This window comes from Felis catus, chromosome C1 (assembly GCF_018350175.1).
Source record: "Felis catus isolate Fca126 chromosome C1, F.catus_Fca126_mat1.0, whole genome shotgun sequence".
Classification (NCBI taxonomy): Eukaryota; Metazoa; Chordata; class Mammalia; order Carnivora; family Felidae; genus Felis; species Felis catus.
The window spans coordinates 87171199-87195292 of NC_058375.1; positions in this window are offsets into that span (position 1 = coordinate 87171199).

Below are 24094 nucleotides of genomic sequence, written 5' to 3' on the forward strand. Positions count from 1 at the left end.
ACGGGCCTGCATAGCAAGGAACTGATGCCTCTGGCCAATAGCCAGTGAGGCTTTGAGGCTTGCCAGTAGCCATGTAAGTGACCTTACAAGCACTTTCTGTACACAACTCAAGCCTAAAGAAGCCTGAAGCTCCAGGGGCGGCTGGGTGGCTCAGTCTGTTAAGCGTCCAACTTTGGCTCAGGTCATGATCTCACAGCATGTGAGATCGAGCCCTTCCTTGGGCTCTGTGCTGACAGCTCAGAGCCTGGAGCCTGCTTCAGGTTCTGTGTCTCCCTCTCTCTCTGCCCCTCCCCCGCTGATGCTCTCTCTCTCCTTCAAAATGAATAAACATTAAAAAAAAAGCCTAAAGCTTCATTCAACACCTAGTTTGTAACCTTATAAGTAACTGTGAGCCAGATGACCTTTAAGCTATGCCTGGATTCCAGACTTAAGAAACTATGTCATAAGACAAAAAAAAAAAAAAAAAAAGTTTGTTGTTTTAAACCATTCAGTTTTGGAGAAATTTGTATAGATAAGTAATACAGTTTTCTGGTACTGGGAGTGGAGTGATGCTCTAATAAATACCTAAATAGGTGGGGTGGCTTAGGAAGCTGCTAGTGAGTAAAATCTGGAAAGAGTTTCAGGGTGGTGTTAGAGAAATACTAAATTGTCTTACTAAAAGACTGTTAGTAAAAATCTGGGCATTAAGAACCTTTGCAGGGAGGACTCAAAGGCAATGAGGAAAATGTTATTTAAAGAATGGAGGAAAGGACATACCTTTTATGGAATGGCAGAAGCTAAGCAATAGTGTCTACTTTGAAAATATGAAAAGTAGAAAGTGTGCCTAAATAACTGGGTGATAGAGCTAAGAAGGTTTGTAAGCAAAGTATTGAGGGTGAGTATTGACAGTTCTGAAGACTAACCTCAGGTTTTATGATTTACTCAAAGGACTCACAGGACTCAGAAAAAGCTGGCATACTCATTGTTAGAAGTTATTTCAATGGAAGGAAAAGATAAAAATCAGCAAAGAGAAAAAGCATGGGAGCAAAGAAAAGGCAGGGTCCAGGAGAAACCATGTAGAAGCTCATATGTGTCTTCTCCCAGTGGTGTGGTGTAGACATGCTTAATTATACCTGAAGGCTTAAGAATACCACCTAAGGAGCCTTATCTACCCTTGAATATGATTTAGATGATGAGACTCTGCACTTTGAGGTTATGCTATAAAAGGATGAGGTGTACGGGATATAAGGACTGTGGATGTATTTTGAATAGGGAGGGATTGAATCCTTTAAGGAGAGAGAGAGAGAGGACTGTGGTAGGCAACCTAAAAAAAAACAGCCCCAGTGATCGTAACTTTCTGGTATTCACAGCTTTGTGCAATCCTCTTCTTACATGTATGAGCTGAGCCTAGTAACTGGATTCTAACAAATAGAACGTGGTAAAAGTGATGGGAGGGCACTTTGGAGACCCAGATCCAAAAATATTCTGGGTTCCATCTTGATCTCTCACTGTCATGCTCTTTCTTGGAGCCCTTGATGAAATTAAAAACAAGTATGATAAATATAATTCAGAAATACTAGATGCTAAGTGAGCACAAACTAGGGGCCACCAATTCCATTATACTGGGTTTCTTAAACTCAGCACCATTGACATTTGATGCCAGATAGTTCTTAGAAATCTGGAGCCATTCCATGCTTTGTAAGATATTTAAAAGCATCTCTGGACTTTACCCTCTAGATATCAGTGTAACTTTCTAGTAGCATCAACCAAAAATGTCTTCAGATTTTGCCAAATGTCTTCTAGAGGACAAAACACCATTGGTTGGAAACCACAGTTTATTAAACATATAAACAAACTAATTAAAAAACAAACAAAAAATAAGAACAGCCAGATTTATCTTAGAAAAAAATAAAAGTATGAAAAGTAATAATTGTTCTATTATATTTTAAGATTCTTAAGAAGAAATTATGACATTGTGGTATTAACACAAGAATTAGCAAATTGATCAGTGGAATACTATGTATCACTAAGAAACAAGCCTATACAAGCAGGGAAGTTCATTTGTGGCAACAGTGGCTTTAAAGGTCGATAGGGAAATAATGAGCTTTTTGAGAAATATAGATAAAAACAATTGGTCATCCATCTATAGAAAAAAAGGAAAGGAATCAAATCCCTATGATGTATCAGAAGACTAAAATTAAATAAAAAGTAAAATTTAATAATTTTTAGAAAACAATATGTTACAGCTTAAGTTATTTAGGTTAAATTTTGATTTTAATATTAATAAAACAACCATCATCTATGAAACATCTTTCATATACCAAGTACTACACTTATCATCTCCAGTCATGCAATAATATATAAAGTAGGAATTCTTATCTTTATTTGGAGATCAGAAAACTGAGTTCCAGTGAAACGATATTTCCATGGTCACCCTAATAGCAGATGGTCTGACAAGGATTTGATTTCACAAACGTTTGCTGTGGAAGATCATACTCTTTGATGGTACACATGTGGACCACAATCTCACTTAATATAATTTTTTTAGCCTTTAATTTTTTAGCATTAAATTTAGTGTTTAATTTTTACTTTTACCTTTTTTATTGTTTTATTTTTAAAATTTCTACTTTTACCTTTAGATCATCAATTGTCTAAACAGGGATTAATTCTTAAACAGATAATGTGTTAGAAAATCATTAGGTTAAAAACTTACCAAGAAGCAAGTTAATTTGTTTTTGAGAGAGAAAGAGAGACAGGGAGGGAGAGAGACAGAGAGACAGAGAGAGAGGGGGAGGGAGGGATAGAGAGAGAGAGAGAGAGAGAGAGAGAGAGAGAGAGAGAGCGCATCTCAAGCAGGCTCCACGCTGTCAGTGCAGAGCCTGATGTGGGGCTCTGTCTCATGAACCGTGAGATCAGGATTTGGACGCTCAACTGACTGAGCCACTGAGGTGCCTCAGAAGCAAGTTATTCTTGCCTGCTAGAACCCATGATGGATACTCCGATTACTAGCCTGAGTTTTTATCCCATAAACTTAAGATTTCCAGTGTTAGTTTCTGATATCATCACCCTACCTTCATGGTCCTGCTGCTCTTTATAGCACCAGTACCATTTGTTGTTGTTGTTTTTATTTAAACTTGAAATTTTTTAATTTTTAAATGTTCCCATAGCCCTTTGTATTCTGTATGCCATCCAGCCTGGTATCTCCTGGCTTCTGCAAAGCTGCACTACCGTACAACTCCTATATGCAGTGCTCCTCTTTTGAATTCACCAGGTTTGGAGTCCATGCTCTCTGTCGACTTGAAATTCCAGGTACTCACTAAATCCCAATCTGTTACCCCAGATTTGTCTTGACTTTTTTTGCTTGGTTTTGTCCCATTGCTGTCTTTTATCAGTGCTGGTATTATTGGTTTCTTGGAAATTGTTCCCCCTTTCTATCCCACAGAATGCCAGGAATTTACTTCAACAATGATGATAGTCTTGTACAAAAATTAAACAAATAAGGATCTTTAGAAATTGAAATCAGGGGCGCCTGGGTGGCGCAGTCGGTTAGGCGTCCGACTTCAGCCAGATCACCATCTGGCAGTCCGTGAGTTCGAGCCCCGCGTCAGGCTCTGGGCTGATGGCTCAGAGCCTGGAGCCTGCTTCCGATTCTGTGTCTCCCTCTCTCTCTGCCCCTCCCCCGTTCATGCTCTGTCTCTCTCTGTCCCAAAAATAAATAAACGTTGAAAAAAAAATTAAAAAAAGAAATTGAAATCAGATTGACTAAATTTATCTCAAAACAGGTCCATGTTGGGAAATAGATATATAAAAGAGTGAACTCCTTTACTTATTTATCAACACAAACAGTCCTCAATTTTGAAAGATGTTCTATCAGGTGAACACAGTGTTTGTTATTTAGTGTATTAGGGGCTGTAGTTTCCTGCAAAAGACTGCAGACCTATGAAAGTGAATGCATCTCATGATTACTGGGCAAACTGTACCAACATCAGTATCCTTTCTAGGATCTTAGGACTTGACACTTTGAATTTGAATTCTTAGCAGCCTAATGCTTTGGTGTATGTGAGTGTGTAAGTGTGTGTGTGTGTGTGTGTGTGTGTGTGTGTGTGTGTGTGTGTGTTTCACAGAATTGCAAGTCATTACATGACTTGAACCCTGTTAATACCACATAAAATGGGCAAAGATTAAAATAAAAGAAAATTACTTGGGGCGCCTTGGGCATCTCAGTCAGTTGAGTGCCCAACTTTGGCTCAGGTTATGATCTTGTGGTTTGTAGGTTTGAGTCCCACGTCAGGCTGACAGCCCAGAGCCTGGTGCCTGCTTCAGAATTTGTGTCTCCCTCTCTCTCTGCCCCCCGCCCCCCCACCCCGGATCACATTCTGTCTCTCTTTCTCTCAAAAATAAACATTAAAAAATTTTAAAATAAAAGAATTACCTACTATGTATAATATGTAATATATGTAATATTTCTTTCTCTCTGTGAAACCACTTTTTTTTTTACAACTCAGCGTTCTGAAAATTAAGTACTATTATAAACGTTTCTGCTCATGCCTATTAAAGTTGCCACTGATGCTGAAATTATAATGATTACTTATTGACATTAGCTAGCGTAATTGTAGTGAACAGACTTGCTGTGGTCCAATTAAGCTGGAAACCCTAGATACAGTTGAGATTAAGACTCTGGAAAAATGACATTAGAAATTGAAATAGAAATAAAATGACAAAGACCCAGAAAGAAGAAATTCACCAACAGATGGAACAGCAAAGGGCATGTTATAATATAGATATATTCAATGTAACAAGTCATTTTATAATTGAATTCCTCTTCCATTTATGCGGATTAGTTTTGAAATGTAGTCTTTGAATAATAGCAACCAGAATGTTATATGAGTAGTATGTAGACATTATATATTTTTAATTGAAAGAGAAAGAGCAGAGAGATCAATTGAATTAATAGAGAAGATCTGAAAATGTTGCATCTGTATCATTTCTCTTAGAAGTGTGCTAACATCTAACAAATTATGATTCATATAATTTATAACTCAAATTTGTGGTTGAACAATACAATTGATATTTTCCTGATGACACAAAGTTGCTGATTTAAAAGTAGAGGTTGGGGCTCCTGTGTGGCTCAGTCGGCTAAGCATCTGACTTCAGCTCAGGTCATGATCTCATGGTTTGTGGGTTTGAGCCCCGAGTTGGGCTCTGTGCTGACAGCTCAGCTTCAGATTCTGTGTCTCCCTCTCTCTCTCTGCCCTTCCCCCTCTCGCACTTTGTCTCTTTCTCTCAAAAAAAAATTAAAAACTAAAAAAAAATAAGTATTAAAAAAGTAGAGGTTGTTCACAAAAATGTTCAATCATTTTAAAATTTAATTTTAAATGATAATTAAAAATTAATTTATTTATTCTCAGTAAAAACCAAAAAACAGTACATTTAAAAAAGTATTGCAAATCTAGCAAAAGTCATCTCAAAACAAAAACTATATTACTTTTGATATATTAGTACAATTCACGCACGTCCAGTTTCTAAATATTTTTCACTTCACACACAATTTATATTTTCTAATTTTATGTAAACAGCATTAAGAGCTAATTTTATTGACTGATATCTTTGTCAGGAATGCTGTAATCACTTTATATGCAATATTGTATTCATTGCTCACAAGAGCCTGAGAAAGTAGATCTTATTATTGTTCTCATTTTACAAAAAGGAATTTGAGATACAGAGAAATAACCCGCCCACCCAACATAACTGAGCTAACCAGTGGTTAATTGGGGTTCGGATCTCACTCCAGAACCTAAAGGTGGAGTTGCCATTTAAATTACATGATATTACCTCCCACCTAAATAACTTTTTAAAAAAAATTTTTTTTCAACGTTTATTTATTTTTGGGACAGAGAGAGACAGAGCATGAACGGGGGAGGGGCAGAGAGAGAGGGAGACACAGAATCGGAAGCAGGCTCCAGGCTCTGAGCCATCAGCCCAGAGCTTGATGCGGGGCTCGAACTCACGGACCGCGAGATGGTGACCTGGCTGAAGTCGGACGCTTAACCGACTGCGCCACCCAGGCGCCCCTAAATAACTTGTAAAATCGTTTGAAGATATATTTCTAAATATTTGGTGTATTATCATGTATTACTGTATGTATACCACAACTTAACCATAACTTTATTATTGAATAGACTATTTTTTCAATTTGTCATTGTTATAAATAATATTTCAACGAAAATATTGGGTGAAAGCTTTGCTAGCATTTTATATTTTAGAATAAATTATTAAAAGTAGATTTAATGTGTGAAAGGTATAAACATGTTTAGAGTTTTTAAAATGTATTGCTAGATTGCTTTCCAAATGTATTTTATCAGGTTAGGCTCCCACCAGCAAAGTGTGTGATTGCCCATTTCTCAGCAGCTTTACCAGCACTTCTATGCAATTTGAAGAAAGCTGGAAGTATTTCTCTTTACTGTTTTTTTTTTTAGACTTTTTTTTAACATTTATTCATTTTTTGAGAGAGAGAAGGAGAGAGAGAGAACATGATCACAGGAGGGGCAGAGAGGAAGATACAGAATCCAAAGCAGGCTCCAGGCTCTGAGCTGTCAGCCCAGAGCCAAATGCAGGGCTAGAACACACAAAGTGAGATCATGACCTGAGGGGAAGTCAAACACTTAACCCACTGAGCCACCCGGGCGGCGCCCCTCTCTTTTGTTTTGCAGTGTGAAGGTGTGGATTTCTTTTCTGTTTCATAAATCTTCAGTTGCCTAAGGTAAACTTATAAAAGACAAGTAAAGGACCCAATTAGGAGTACTTTCTATTTAGGGGAATGCCAGCTCCATGAAAAAATAAAATAAACTCTGATTTTCAGAAGATAGAGGTTCATGTTAATTGGAAATGATCCCACAACACTCATTACACTTTGATATGTAGTGTGAGACTAACAAACAAAATTAGTAATTAGTGAGGAAGAGATATGTTGCTTTATGAAAGTGACTGTGTTTTTCAAACACTCATCCCTGGGGAATTGGTGACTGAATTATGCAGAAAGTAGTAACAGAAAAGATGTTAACAAGACAATCACAATGGTAACTTTTGTGTTTCTTCAGAGGTTAGGATTTGCTGGTCTGCAATAAGCCAGGTTTGATTTTCTGTGGCTCTCAGACTATTAAATTCAGAAAACGGATTGACCTTGATCCCTCCGCCACTCCCACAAAGGATTACTCAGGAATTTTAGAGCATGGATTAGAGGATACTGACTCTTGGCACATGTTTTGGTATTTCCAACTATCAACTCATAAAGATTCAATATGTGTGAGAATGTTACAAATTGTTAGGCTATTTTCTGTTGAACAGATTTCTCATTTTAAAACCCTTACAACTAGCATTTATTTTTAAGTAAATTTGGACTAAACATAGGCATCAAAAAAGAGACAAGATAATGAAGATAAATTATAAAATATCTCATGCAGCAATATTTGTCGGAAATGATTGCTGCAGGTGGTAACCAGCTAAAACTTTCTTTTGAGGACTTCTTAGTGCCAATCACCACATCAGTGATCTATGCCTTATGGATCTCATCCCATGTAATTGATGAAGTTTTGGGGTGATGGGAGTTTGTGGGGTCCAGAGCCAATGGCCAAGAAAGAATTCTTGAAGAAATCTTTGGTGCAAAAAGGTGATTTTATTAAAGCATGGGGAAAGGACCCATGGGCAGGAAGAGCTTTAATGGGGTCCTGACAGGTAACTCATTATATACCCTCAGATTGGGGGGAGGTCTCTTAGGAATTTTGGAAGCACGGTTTCCAGGACCTTGAGGGGCTAGCTGTTGCCAGAGAAACCCTATTTATTACCATTTAATAAAACCTCAGTCATGAGACCCTTCAGATGTACATCAGGGGCCATAAACTTGGAGTATGATTGCCAGCATACATCTTGGGGCAGTTGAGATAAAGGAAGTTGACTTACAGGATCCTCCAAGTTGTGATGCTAAGGTTCTGTTTTGCCCCCAGCAAAGTGTCATCCTTGAGGCAGCTGAACTCCTAGAGGGAGGTCACTCTGCTAGTCTCAAGGACTTGCCTAGGCTATAGTCAGTAAGGGAGTTTCATTTTTAATTTGCCTTAGTTTCCCACATCACCATGGCAAGCACTTAAACCCCTTTCCTTTGTTCTTAGGTAGCCAGGAGTGTCCGAGGAATATCACACATATTCCACTTGTGTGGCGAGGGGTGGGATACCAGCCTGTATTTTGTCCTTAGTCTGCCTCAAGCTCCCTCATCATAATCATCGTCACAAGTTGGTAGAAATTACATGTATTACACACCTAGAAACAGATTCAGAATAGTGCATGACTGACACCAAGTTACAGTCCTATGGGAACCAAGTGACAGTGGGGATTCTAACCTAATTTTTAAAAATTTCAAATATCTTGATATTCAAACTTTCATAAGAGAAGTCATCATTTATAAAAAATTATCTATAATTGATTTTTAAGGACTCATATGTTTGAAACTGCCTTGGGTGTGGAATACATTTATTTTGTTATATACATTTTTTGAGAGAGAGCTTGAATGATGCCATGAGCTGGCATAAATGCCCAGAAGTTAAGCTCCCAAAGCTTTAAAGAGAAAGAAAAATCCATTATCTTTTTCAGTATATTTTTCCTTTGTTTAAATAATTTATATGTCATCTTTATGATGAGCTTTTGGGGTGATGGTGGGGTTTGTGGGATTTGGAGCTGACAGCCAGGAAGGAATTCTTGAAGATGTCTTTGGGGCAAAAAGGTGATCTTATTAAAGCCCAGGGACAGGACCCCTGGGCAGAAAGAGCTGCACTGGGGTTGTGAAGTGACTGCTTATATACTTTGGAACTGGGCGGGGGAGTAAAGACAAAAGGGAGGTCCCCAGAGGGCCTTGTTATGCTAAAGAGGACTCCTAAGATTCCCGAGGCCTTGCTATTGTCAAGCTAAGGTGGTTTTCCTTCTAGCAAGGCATTAACATTTGGACAGTAGGGGTTCCTGAAGAAATGTTATACTCCGAATTTGCCTCAAGTATTTGTCAATGGGCTGCAGGTTATAAGGAAACTTAATTTTACCTGCCATTTCCTTCTTGCCTTTGTTCCCCACATCACTGTGTAGGGGAAGGTGATAGGAGGGGCTCCAGGAAACTGAGTCTCTAGGTTTCTGGAGATGAGGCTTTTAATAAGGTTGCCTTTTTCTTGTAATTAACTAAGGTGTTTGTAAACTGATGGAGATTCATGTCCTGCATGACTGTGATCTCTATCAGTTAGTCGTTTGTTTTCTTTCCTTTCCTTTGTTCTTGGGCAGCCAGGAGAGCCTGGGAATATCACACATAGCCCATCTAGGGGGTAGGTGTGCTAGCTTGTGCTTTGTTCTCAGCTTGCCTTATGGTCCCTCATCATTCATGTGCAACATTTTTTATTACCTTTAGGCATCTGATTTCAAGCAGATTTTATTTTTATTTAAAAAAATAGGTTTCAAGCCAAAGCATATCTAGTTTTGCTCAATATCCATGATATGCATGGAAGACTTGTGGTTGTACTAAGAGTCTTGTTTATCTCCCTAAATCAGTAAAAGGTTACACATGCTTCTGTTACCCATTAATTTCCCTTTTCCAGTAGGGGGTTAAGACCCCTGGCAAGAGTCTCTATCTCTCCTTGAGCATCTTTTCTCCGTTTGGTGTCACAAATACAAAAAACAAAACCTAAACTGAGTGTTTGACAGCCTGAGCTTTATTCAGTGGCCAAAGAATGGAGAAGCAAGAGCCAAGTTCACAAATCAACTTCTAGCTTGGGTGTATTTGGGATAGTTTCATGCTGAGTGGATAATTGAGGGGAGGATTATGCATAAACTTTCCTGAAAAGGGTCCAGCTCTTTTTCACAATCTGGATTCCACTCTTGTTCTTATTTGGTCCCACTCATCCTGGGTCAGGAGTGGGTCAAGGCAGTGTAGTGTGGCAGGGTGGAGAATTTAATGTGTTAATTAGGGTTTGCTGAGGGTTAGGTTAGGCCTGATATTGCAGGCTGGTCTGGTTGCAGCTGGTTCTCTGTTTAGCTCTTCTTTCTCTTGGTGTGGTTTATTTACAACAGAAGCCAGAACCATAAGTTTCTACCAGGTCTGGGCGGGTGGGGTGGGAGCCTTGAGGTAACACTTACTTCCCTTGTTCTTCAAAATGGCTGCTACTGAGGTTGCCATCTTTTACTGAAAATAACAGAACGTCAGGTTTGGAACTAGATATTTTTAATTTTCTGCTGATCTCTCTCGGTTGTCCCTTTTATAGTATGTCAGTCCACCATTGTGTTAACATAATCAAACAGGTAATATCTATCTCACATTTTTATATAAGTTATTTAAATTTTGACCTAAATATAACTATGCCTTCATACCAAAACAATGATGGAAACTAGGATTTTAACCAACTACATACATTAGTTTTAAGTAGCTACATTGGTTAGTACATTGGTCTATTGCTTTATTGGGTCAAGCTAGAAAATTCAAGAAACCCCAGAATGTGATTATTTTGTAACATATCAATAGTCACAGAATTTAATTTATATTAATATTCAATAAAATTACCACTCTGTTCTTGGAAAGTAATATATTTAAGAGGTATGTTTAACTACATTCCAAGTATCATAAGCTCTAACAGAAATTTCCTATACTTAAGAATTATGTTTTACTTTTATTTTTTAAAAAATAGTCATTATATTTAAAGATGTCATTGCTTAAAATGATGTAATTAAAGGAACTAGTAAGTAATTAAAGTTTATTGAACTGAATGTAATCAGACAAAAGAGCATTGATAACTCTGTTTCCTGCATTGATTTAAAGGGATATCTCATGGGTGTGTTTAAGGGAATAATTGCTAGCTTGTACATTTGCCTGAAAATCAAATAAAAATACTGTGGAAGACGTAAAGGAAATTCTCTTGAAATTCAGTTTTCTGCCTGATGAACTTAACTGGTCATCATAACATAGACCTCTTGGCAAAAGTCCTGATCTTGAATCTTAGTGGAGCTGTTGATTTTACTCTGTATCTGCCCATGTAGGGTCCTTTTATTAATGACGTATATTGACTAAGCAGTGCAAGTCAGTATACTATCATATCTAGAAAAAAATGCAGACTGCTTGGAATTATTTGAAATTATTTGAAACTTAGGTAAAGCAATGAATGACTTCAGTATTCTTGGCAGAATAATTGTAAGCTGACTCTTCATTAGTATCTGTCTCTTTTTATGTATTTATATATTATACATATAATATATTGAAATGTTATAGAGTCATAGCATGCAATATTATATTTATATCAAAATTACTTGGCATAAATATTTTTTATTTTATAGCCTCCCGTATGAACATTTGGTCATCTGTATTTATTGCTCTACTCTAGTTTGAGATGGAACTATGTTTAAATATGGTGACATATCATCATGTATAGTGAGTATAGCGGTTTGTGGTATTTGGGTGCCATTTCTAAAATGTTCTTTATTCGCTAGGCTTATTTCTGTCTGGTGATGTTTGAGGTTTTGAAAATGAAATAGAACTGACAAGTTATAAGGCTATAATCTAGAGCTTTAACCAGAAAGAAATATACTCATAAATTATAAACAAGAATAGAAAGAGCATGGTCAGCACCTTCTTTGGATTTGCTTTGTTCACTGTTCATTTTGGCAGACTCATAAGTGTTGTATCTATAGGATTTTGAAACCTCAAAACCATATGCCCAAACTTTTAATTTCTTATGACAGTCAGTGGAAAAATGCAATTTACTTCGTGTTTTTTTTTATCTCCAGTACCTAAGGCTTCTTTCTTTTCCCTTTTTTTCCCCTTAAGACACTAATTAAATAATGAGGACATGCAGAGGATTCTGTGAAATGGTAAGCATTAATAGCTATCTAAATGTTCTTTTTTACTCATTTTCAGACATGTATCTCTCCAGCTTCTCCTGCATGACCCCATTTAAAGCTTTCCTTTCAGGTGCTCTTGCATTTGTCTCTCCCACAGGAACTTTCATACATACATACATACATGCATACATACATACATACATTTAGGGAGAGTGCCAGCAGGGGAGGGAGAGAGAAGGAGGAAGGGAAAGAATCCTAAGCAGGCTCTGCACTGTCAGTATTGGATCCCATGAACTGGAGATCATGACCTGAGTTGAAACCAAGATTCGGCTGTTTAATCCACTGAGCCTCCCAGGTGCCCCTCTCCTACTGGAAATTTAAACCAAAACATTTAGGTTCATGAAGGGCAAGACAATGTCAATTCAATAATTCAGATATACCACTAGTCATGTTTCATCACCAATTATTTAAGTAAAATAATCTCACAAATATTTTGTAGTATTATTTTGTATAAATCCCTGTCATTAGAATTTTGCTTTAGGCCATGATGGGATATGAAAACTGGAATTTACCCTTCTACTTACACAAGTAGAAAACTAGACAAAATATGAATCAACAGTTCTCAGGTACTAGACAGTAGGCAGCTCAGGACTTTGCTCACAGAGAGAAGGGAAACAAGCAAGGTAGGCCTACCATGGCTCCAGCATTCTCTCTAGAGGTGGTCTCCAGTCAGTAGTTCATAAAGGGGAACCTAAACAAGTCTTGGGGCTCACTGAGTGAAGAGACAGAACCAGGGTTTGGAGAGATCAAGTTGTAAAACAGCTCAGAGAAGGATGGAGACTGGGAATGAGAGAGACCAAGTGAGCTCTGGAGACCTGCAAAAGGGTCCACTGGTCTATTGAGCTGAATATTTTCTGTGTGAATTGACACTAATCAAAGATGGGTAAAGAAACACCAGAAGGCACTGGGCCAAAAAATGCCCAGGGCTCTCATAAACTGGGGACAGTTTCTTTTCCTCCTAGTCAGTGTGTAAATGTCTCTTAATACCAGGGCCTCATGTAGAATCCTCAGGAATGGGTTAACCCTAATAGTAGAGCTAAATAACCCCTTGAATGAGTTTTCTCTGGAAATACCCTATTAAAGCTTAAAATTAATCCTGAAAAAGGCCAAATTGATTCCAAGTAGAATAATTATGGCCCAAAACAAACCCCAACAGTATTTTAAAAAATACAACATTGAGTGTTCAAAATGTTAAATTTGTAATATTTGGCAACCAAATAATATATTAATAAGCATGGAAAAAGCAGAAAAATATGGCCTACACCTAGGATAAAAATCAATCAATAGAAATGGGCCCATAAATGAGTGAGAGAGGGGCACCTGGGTGGCTCAGTCGGTTAAGCATCTGACTCTTGATTTTTGCCTGGGTCATGATCTCATGGTTCATGAGATGGAGCCTTGTATCTAACAGTGCAGAGCCTGCTTGGGATTCTCTCTCTGTCTCTCTCTCTCTTCCCCATCCCTACTCTCTTTCTCTCAAAATGAATAAAAGAAAAGAAAAGAGAAATGAGTGGGATAATGGAAGTAGCACACAAAGATGTTAAAACAGATATAAGCATGCTTCATGTGTTCTAGAAAGTGAAAGAACTCCTGAATACAATGAGGAAGGAAATGGGAAGTATAAAAAGGGCAAGTAGAATTTCTAAGGATGAACAAATAAAATACCTAAAATTAAAATATGCTAGATAGAGCGGGGGGAGGATGGTAGAGTAGGAGGATCCTACACTCACCTTATCCCACACATACAGCTAGATAACACCCATATTAGTGTAAATAACACAGAAAACAGCCCAGAGGCCGGAAGATTCTCCACAGTTAAAAGTAGAAAAGAGGCCACATCAAAGAGGGTAGGAAAAGTTTAGAGACACAAATGGAGCCAAACTGACCCATGAGATGTCCCATGTGAGGGAGAGATGTTGTAGAGGCAGAGAAGAGAGAGAACCGGACCCCACGTTGGGCCCCCCAAACACAAGGGACCTGCACTGGGAAGATGAATGTCCATAGCATTTGGCATTGAAAGCTAGAGGGGCCTATCTTCACAAGTTCTTACAATTAGTGGGGCATAAACCTGGAACTTTAATCAATGGGCTCAGTTCTGAAGGAGATGGATGGTGACAGGAAAGAGTCCCTGCCCTTAAAGAGACGTAACAAATAGTCCTGCTGAGATACAGCATACAGTTTGAAAGACACCTGGGGTGAAAGGGAGGGAGATTTGTTTACCAATATCAGAGTGTGTCCTGAAGGGGTACGGATCTCTGGGAGACTGCTTCAAGAACAAAAGATCTGGCAGGCGCCATTTCCATTCTCCACCCCCCCCTCCCCCCCACAGTCTAGCTACATGGGTACTTGCAGGAGCCAGTGTGGTGCCAACACTCTCCACTTAACTTGATAGCAGTGCTCCCCATCCTTGTGTTCTCCTGTGGCCATATCCCCTCCAGCCAGGCCTCTGCTCCAGGTCTTCTCCCACAGCACATCTGCTCAAATCTTGCTAACCTTCGACACCCTACCCTTATATTCTCCTGTGGACCTGCCCCCTCCAAAATGCCCTCTAAAGGAGTTCGTTCAAAGCAGTGCCACTAGTGCAGGGCGCAAGCAACCCAACAGGGATCGGCACAACTCAAAATAACTCCTGCTCTGGGGAGAGGGGAAGATAATAATACACAACAGTTGAACTGTGGCCCCAGCAGTGGGCTGGGGGAGGGGGGAAGACATCTGGTCTGACTGCAGGACTGCCCACCAATGAAAGCTTCTCAGGAAACGCCACATGGAGAGCGTCCTGCAGTTCCGTGTAACTGCAGTTCTCACAAACGCATAGTCTGACCCATATCAAGCACAAGGCGGCTACAGACTGACCCACTAAGAGCACTAACAAACGTTGCCCACAACAGGTGAAGAGAGCCATGCCAATGACTGGGCTGAAGAAAAACTCTTGTGGCTCAGCCGCAAAAGTAGGGTATATGCAACACACATAGGAAATACCCCTCAAGTGACAGGTTCTCATGAAAGGGGATGTTGCACTGCAGGGCACCACAGGATCTCATCGTAAGCCATGATTTTCAAGAGCAGGAGATGTAGCTGATTTTTCTAACCCACAGAAACAGACACAGGGAGTGAGACAAAATGAGACAGACATATGTCCCAAATGAAAGGACAGGAAAAAATCACAGCAAGAGATCTGAATGAAACAGAGATAAGTAATATACTTGATAGAGAATTTAAAGTAATTGTCATAAAAATACTCGACTTGAGAAACAAGTGGAAGACTTTAGTCTTCAAATAACTGAATATCACTTCTTTCAATAACTGAAATAAAAAATACACTAGAGGGAATAAATAGTAGAGTAGAGGAAGCAGAAGAATGGATCACTGACCTGGAGAACAGAGTAATGGAAAGAAATCAAGCTGAACAGGAGAGAGAAAAAAGAATAATAGAAAGTGAGAATAGATTAACAGAATTCAGCGACACCATCAAGTGTAATAACATTTGAATTATAGGGACCTCAGAAGGAGAAGAGAGAGAAAAGGGGACAGAAAATGTATTTGAAGAAATAATAGTGGAAAACTTCCCAAATCTAGGGAAGGAAACAGAAAACTGGGTTTATGAGTCACAGAGAGCTCCCAGTAAAATCAACCTACGGAGGTCCACAGCATGACACATAGTAACTAAAATGACAAAAAGTAGTGATAAAGCATTTTAAGAGCAGTAAGACAAAAGAAAACCGTTACATACAAGGAAAACACCATTAGACTATTAGCTGATTTTTCAGCAGAAACTTTGCAGGCCAGAAGGGAGTGGCAGGATATATTTAAAATGCCAAAACTGGGCTGCCTTGGTGGCTCAGTTGGTTAAGTATCCCACTTTGGCTGAGGTCATGATCCCTTGGTTCATGAGTTCAAGACTGGCGTCGGGCTCTCCTTTGACAGCTTGGAGCCTGGAGCCTGCTTGGGATTCTGTCTCCATCCCTCTCCTCCACTCATGTGCTCATGCTCTCTTTCTCTCAAATTAAATAAATAAACTTAAAAAAGTTACTGAAAACTTTTAATGCCACAAATTTCATATAGGAGCATAGGCTTTGAAATCTCAACTGTTTGAAATCTTTTAGGATGTTTAGGCCACAGGAAGACCTCTAGCCTTAACGGTCACTGCAGCAATCACCCAGAACACCCAGAGGTAATTGAGCTTAGCTAGAAAGATTTTATTTGCATCTGATAGCTCTGATGATTGTATAAAAGGAACCCAAGTTTTTTATCTATAAACCAGAAAGAGTGGGAAAAGTGACACTGGCAGAAGAGGCAGGCATGAAGAATTGAGCTGAGGAGCTGTGGGACCATAATGGCATCAATAGAAGCTGCGTGCGCATCGTCATTTATTAAAAACTGATGGAGGCTGTGAACAAGGGCTGTGTTGGTGGCAGAACAGAGAGTGTTGTAAGAGGACAGATGATACAAGAGACATGGTAAATATGTAGTGAACTACATTTCATCCATTTTTTAATTCTTCATTGAACTCTTAAATCAGAAATACAGAAGTGCCATTGAATGTCAGCTTTTTTGTCTCATAAAAACACTAGAAAATTGTCCTTCCCCTGGTTTGTACCTAAGCTTCAACAGAGAAAGGTCACATTTGGGCAAGATTTCTGTAGACACATGCAATTCAATACTCTGAGTAATTCTTGCATCAAGGTGACTACTAGGCAGGGGCTACATCTCCCCCCCCCCCCGCCCCCATGGTATCAACCATGTTAACTTGGCTCCCAGTGCAATTCCTTTCATTATAACTTGTCCTATAATTTTATGTTCTTGGGTATTATTTCCTGTAGCAACAGCTGTTAGGTAGACCTCTCTTATCTTGTTCTCATGCTTTCCTTAAGAAAACTTCCACTACCACTCAGAATTGAAGTAATAATAGTAGCCAGTTTTCTTTACTCTTCCTCCTTACTCACTCTTCTATATAGCAGTGATTATCAGATTAAGAAGTTGGCAAAGTCTGCCATTTTTTGATACAGATTTTTCTTTGGAGAAGTGTAAGAGAGGAGTCCTCTTATGTAGTCTCCCATTCTTTTCTCTTTCAAAGCAGCCTGTAGGTTTCCTTTCCTTGTATTGTCAAACTCAATGAGCCAGGCTCTGCTCTTGCAGGGAATGTCTGCTGTTGTCTTGCTGCCCATGCAGCATCCCTGTAAGAAAATCACTCCTAAGCAGTAGAGGAAGATTATTCAAGGCACCTGATTCCATCTGAAAATGATTATTTTCCTTAAACTTCCATTATAGCTGTGACAATTTACTGTTGCATTTGCTGTGAAAATGTGGAGGACACTGTCAAATCAATTCAACCAAAATCTCCTATATAAAGCTCTTCTTGAGATTCTTTTAGAATTCTGTAGTGAGAAATTAAATGTTTCTCACAAGAAAATAGTGTAATTCATTTTGTCTTATGAGCAAAATTATATAGCAAATTGTGTTTGTCTTTTTGCTTCCTAAAAACAGATCCAAATTTGAAACTCACCTGATCAACTGTGTGGATATGAGGTTTAGTAATGCGGTATCCTACTTTTCCATGGTTTTGTTTTTACATTTTAATTCTTTCATTTCATTGTTTATACTTTTGCTGTAAGCTATCTAAGATTCTTTGTGGAAAAGAGGTAGGGTGGATATAAATGTGATTACAAAAAATGTTGCTGATTTTATAGAAGTCATGATTTAATTAAGAAGATAGGCATAGAGAATTAATTATTATAAGCCATCATATAGAGTTATGTACAAAGCTCTTTGGAGGAAAACAAAAGTAACATTGCTTAGGAAAATTGGGAAAATTTTTCCTAGGAATAAAGACATTTTACCTGAGTAGTGTAAGATGAGTATGAACTTTATAGGTACAGTAAGCTGAGAAATGTATTTCTGACAGAAGGACTTATAGAAGAGAGGTAGATTTATTTATTGAAAGTATGTGATGATTTGAGAACGTTACATATAATTTTTGGTTTGTAGACTGTAGAGTGAGGTAAGACAGGATTGTAAACTATAGCTCACAGACCAAATCTGGCCTGTGATCTTTTTTATAGGGCCACAAGCTAAAATCGGTTTAAGATTGTTGAATGAATGGACTAACAAATAAGTAAATAGATCAGACAGGCCATATATGACCCATAAAGCCTAAAATATTATTTCATATTTACAGGAAAAACTTATGAGCCTCTGATGTAGGATATAATATAAAACTAGTATACTGCCAAAAATAAAGAATAGGTATTACCTAGTATCAGGTATACAGAAATATCTTCCTCGTGATAAAAAAAAATTAGACATTGGATCATGTTTTCTTTAAGAAAATTTACCACAGATTCTTGAAATGGTCAGTTACCATTCATAACCCATGGTCAGATGTGTTTTAAGTAACCTAGAATGATGGGCTCAGGCTCATAAGAAGGAGCATGGTTCTCAATGAGGAGCTTGTTTTTGTGGTATTTAAATCAGATCCTATTTTGAATAGTGCTAAAGAGTTAAAGAACATTGGAGAAAGCCATTTGGAAAAAGACAACTTTAGCCTTTGAATCTCTAGTTAAACCTGTAATTATACACACACATACACACACACACACATACACACACACACACAACTATGCTACAAAAAATTTCCTGCCAGTATACATTTTCTAATCAACCTTTGAAGACTGAAATCACCATTTAAAAAATCCCTAAAACAGTGGTTGACATATTTTTAAGAGATCAAGTTCTAGCTTCCATTGTAGTTGCTATTCTTTTTACCTCATGTACAATACCATTTTTAGCTGAACCATTATAGAACGTTCTGCTGGAGTGTCCAAGAATAACTAACAACCATAATGAAGACACTGAATCATAAAGTAAAAGCTATATTATGTTATTTGGATGCCTTTTAGGAAGGAAAGGAAATATATAGTGGATTTTACCATGATTTTTCCTCAGCATCTCAAGTGAGACATTAATGAAGGATCTTGCATTGCCAAGATTTTACTTTATATTTTACTTAATTATGTAATTCACTTCTATTCACCGGATACTAAGTCATTAACTTTAGATTGGTGCCTGTCCTTTTTATAGCTGGAAGTAGAATCTTCTCTGAAATCCTTTAGCATTTTATCTACATCTCTTCAAGGCATATGTCAATTTAATCTTAGAATTTTAATTATTTATGTACATCTTCATTTTAAACTATTAGATACTTAAGGAAAAGATCCTTTTGTTGTTCATGTGTATATTTAAATAGCTCTTTGTTAATACATTATGCACATTATATGAAAGAAAAAATAATTGTTAGGGGTGCCTGGGTGGCTCAATTGATTAAGCGTCCAACTCTTGATTTCGGCTTAGGTCATGATCTCATGGTTCTTGGGATTGAACCCCACATTAGGCTCTGCACTCACTGTGCAGAGCCCTCTTGGGATTCTCTATATTCATTAAATAGTTTACACTGTACAGTTCTTATATTATTATTTATTTTGTAGCTTTGTTCCAAGTCTTATAAAAATTTCTGTGTACAACGTATATAGAAAATGTGTATTAGATTCACAGACTTGAAAATTTCCAAATTTTACCCAATTACAACAGTTTATATTTAGCCCTATTTTCATACAATTGATAATTTCCTTTTTCACAAGTATAAGTGAGGCTAAATGATAATATTGTGTATCTGGACTCAAAATTCTATCAAAGGTTGGAACTTTTGATAGTGCATTAGAATTAAGTTTTTACCTTAACAAATATCTAACACCCCAGGATTTATTTTAATAGTTAAGCCATTTGCTCTTGTTCTAATGACTCAGTGGAGTTAAATCTGTGAATCAGTTACTAATCACTGAGATACAAATTTTCTTTTTAAAATGCATTAACCAAAGTGCCCTTTTGACTCCCAACAGTTCCATTTAAGCTGAGATTATTTCAACAAATTTGACCTGTCTTTATTTCATTTTCATATTTACACTCTTGTCTTACTACCTAGTCAATCTGTGGGACTCCTAAGGTAACTGAGAACTATAAACCCCGAGTAAAGGCATTTACCATTTTTCATCTCTACAGATGCTCACTATTGTGGAACTACACAGTGTTTCCTACAATTGTTTATCCTTAGGGATGTTTGTCTAAGGTTAGTGTTCTTTTGGAGGTTAGTGGGAACACTGGGTCTAGATGAGTTTCATGAGAAAAGGACCCCAGAGATCTACTTCTCAGACAACAAGATTGCTTCTTTCCTACCCTCCTGCCAAACCGATAAATTGAGTGTTGGTACTCCCAGAGTAGTTCTCCTTTCCTTCAACATGATTGCTCATTAAGGTGTCATCCTTCATTAAAGTATAATGTCTGTTGGTTAAAGTATGAATCATGAGACATTCTCTTCTTCTATTGATGGATCAATATGACTACCAGCATTAAGGCCTTGACAATTATACAGCTTCTCCAGGGCACCCATAGCCATGGAGCTGCTCATTGGTTTGGACAATTTGGAATGTGAAGACGGTGATTTATTCACAGTTCTTAGAATTTCATGCTTCAATTTTTATAACTTTAAAATAAATGTAAAGTTTCCCATCTCCCATGACAGTTGAGGTCTCTTAATCTATATTTTGCAATTCCATATCTTCCCAAATTCTGTGATTATGCAAGAAGGATGTTAGGGGCTCTAATTCAATGTTGTAAGACTTAGAATGGTCACTCTGTCATAATTCCATAAATAATCTTTGAAGAGGAAATGTAAGGGAGAAAACCATCTGACCTAAAGACGAGTAGACATATTTTCAAGCCAACTCTTCCCCTTATTAATTGACCTTGGATTTCCCATTTAAATTCTCACAAACCCATTTCCTCATCAAGAAAATGCTAATAATAATACCAAGTTGTGCAGGATAAAACTAAAAATAATAAATATAACACACCTTCTGTGCCATCTTAATTCTTTGAAATGTTCAATCCTGTAATCTTAGACCCCACATAAAATCTTTCAACAAATCATAATGGGTCTGCCTTCCAAGTATATCCATTATTTGGTAACTTCTTACTATCTTCATCACTACCATCTTGGTCCAAGGCTTTATCTTTTCTCACTAGATTACTGTGATAGTCTCAGTATATTTTCCTGTTTCAGTTCTTCCCCCATATATAGTCTATTCTCCAGACAGCAGACAAAGCTATTTTGCAAAACTTAAGTCAGGACATGCTACATCTCTCAAAATCATCTGAAGGCTTCCTGTCTTAAGCAAAATTCCTCAAATGTCCCTTAAAACCATACATTTGGTCACATTTTACTTCTCTGACCCTCCCTTGATCATTCCATGTAAATTGATACCACTATCTCCCTTTCTTGCTTTATTTTTTGTTCCATAGCATTTAACACAATCTAGGAAACTGTAGATTTTATTTTGTTCATTTTGGCTTTTTCCGTGCATCAACCATTGTTATGAACCACTTCATATTTGCTGATGTCTTTTTTTCTCCCGCTCCTCACTTCAGCTTCCTAGATTATACTTCCCAATAAATTATTTATATTTAGAATTCCATTTTCATCTTTGTTTTGTTGGGAAACCCATGCCCAAACAGTCATACCCAGAGTTGCCTAGATAACTGAAATTTTGGAGGTTGATCACTAATCAGTCATATGGCAGAAAGAAATTTGTTGTGTGAAGTGAGTGCTGAAAAATCCTGGGATGCACACCAGCTTCACAGTTCATATAATTCATACCCTTAATGGATTCAGATGAGGGAAGAATAAAAGGTAAGGCATTGTATTACATTGTGACTGTGATATTTGGGAAGTATAGAGACAATAAATAAAGGTTACAGAGAGGCTGCCATTGGGATCTTTGAAAACAAGAAAATTATGGGTTCGTGTAAATACCGACTGAAGACCAGCATGTCTCTATGGCAGTTTAAGTAGAGCTTCATATCCTGTAGTTTCAAGATAACGTTGAAAATCAGGCCAGGACTTAAGCATAAAGGAGGCAGAATTGCAGAGACGATTAATCCATATCCTTGGCAAGTATACTTTTTACTCCTGCTGTGGTTTCTTGTTTGACTTTGACAGGAAAACTGAGATTCTGAGAACAGGATGGGGATATTGTGGTGAATGATTCTGTGGGACTGAAACCACTAAATTTTCAATTTTATATATGTTGAAAGAAGTCCCCTGTTCCCTCACAAAAGAGAGAAATATTCTCTTTCCTGGACACCCTTTAAATACCTCAACTGAAGCTGTCCCTTGCAAAGATAATACTTGAGCTCCTCAACTTTCACCCCTGTCACCCCTCATTGTTCTAAGCCAGTCATCCAAATTATATCTTAGCATAATGATGGGGAAATACAGTTTGTACTACAGTATTAAAATGATTACACATCAAATTAATTATAGCACCTGGCTATTATGTATCAGCAAGAGAGGGTGAAATGTTTGTGAGTGATTCTTAAGCGGTTAGACCAAGAGAGTGGGGAATAACATCAACCTCCCTCTTTTGAGGATAATTTTTGAGTGGGTGGCACTCACCCATGTCTCAGGATTCAGTACTCTGGGGATGACATCTGGAGCTGTTTTTAACACTGGCGGTGTGTCTCTTTCATGCTTGATTATGGCTTTGAGTAAACAAAGCAAAGATGCTGGAATTTTGTGCCAGTGAATAAAAGTAGAAAACTGAGGAAGTCAAACATTTAGATTAAATTAATTATAGAAGACTAGAGAACCATCACCAGACCGTATTGTCTCTTAGGACCCTGGTAACACTACCTTCTCTAAGACAGAATGCCATAAATTGATGAGATAGGCCATAGCATCTTTAGCTCAGTAGTGGCTGTCACCTGTAAGCTGGGATTGGCTCTGAGAGATGCTGTCATGCCACTGTGATTCCTAATGTAAATAGGAAGGATGCAGTTTTTGAAAGGCACAGACTAAATGGCAGCATTTCATTTCAGAGGTAATGGGATCTGATTATTGCATTAAGTAGCTTTGACTATCAGAATAACTTGTCCCACAAAGATCCGAAGAGACGAAAAAATTGTAGTATTGTTAGTGACAAAATATAGAACATACTTAATTTATATTATAATAAACACTGAGTGATGGATAGCAGAGGTGTGATATCTGCCATTGAAATGGGAAATCAGTTGCTTTCCTTTTTTTGAGATATGACTAATTTCATAAGCCTAGAGCTTAATGATTGAAAGAGAAGGAAGACCCAATGCTAACATTGTAAGCATTTGTGATAAAAATTTCCTCAATCTTACCCCAAAGGAACTTGCACACTGGGCAAAGGGAAATTCTGAAATTTTATAAGAACTGTTGGGTATAGATCTTAGTTCATCCTAATACCAAGGAACACAAAAAGGAGAGGGAATTAATGGAAGACAGGTGATAAATGTATTTCTGGCCTAAGTCCATCTTACGGTGAATATTATGAAAGTGGAACAACTGTGTGGTCACTTCCACAGTTTCCAGATGTATAATTGGGATAAGTATACTTAGCAGTTGGCAGAATCCTCACATAGGTTTCTTGACCTTCGCTAATGAGAGCAATTAAGCAGGAAAGTTTGTGGACATCATTGCATCTCAGTCAGCCAAGATTGTAAATCAGAAGCCATATTGCATCTTCACTCCATCAAGGACTTAAAGTAATTGTGGAAGATGGCCATCATGTTTCCATTTCTACCTGTTTGGTCCTTGTAAAAATGGATGGATTGTGTTGGACTACTGGACATTTAATTAGATGGTAGCTGCTGTGCTCACTTTAGTATTTTTTCTGTGTTAGATGAACACGATTTTTGGCACTTGTTTTGCCAATATTTATTTTGTCAATGCTTTTTTTTTAAACTAATTTCTATCATGAAGGAGAGGCTAAAATTGTTAGCATTTACATGGAAAGGATTGCAGTGCACATTCCTTCTCTTGCCTCAGGGGTCTCTGTGCACAATACTGTCCATAGAGATCTTGATTGACTTAATAGTTCAGAGATCATAATGCTGGTTCAACATTGTGCTAACTGGACCTAATTTAAAAAAGGCAAGTAGCCTATAAACTTTAGGAAGGCATGTGTAAAAGAGCCTGGGCTCTTTTGTTCATTATATTTGTGAAGTTTATAGAAATCCAATAGTCTGGAATATCTCCTCTAGAGTAAATTGAAAATTGTTGCATCTGTAAAAAAGTCATGGTACTTGGTGGGTTTCTTTGGATTTTGGAGGCAACATACAACAT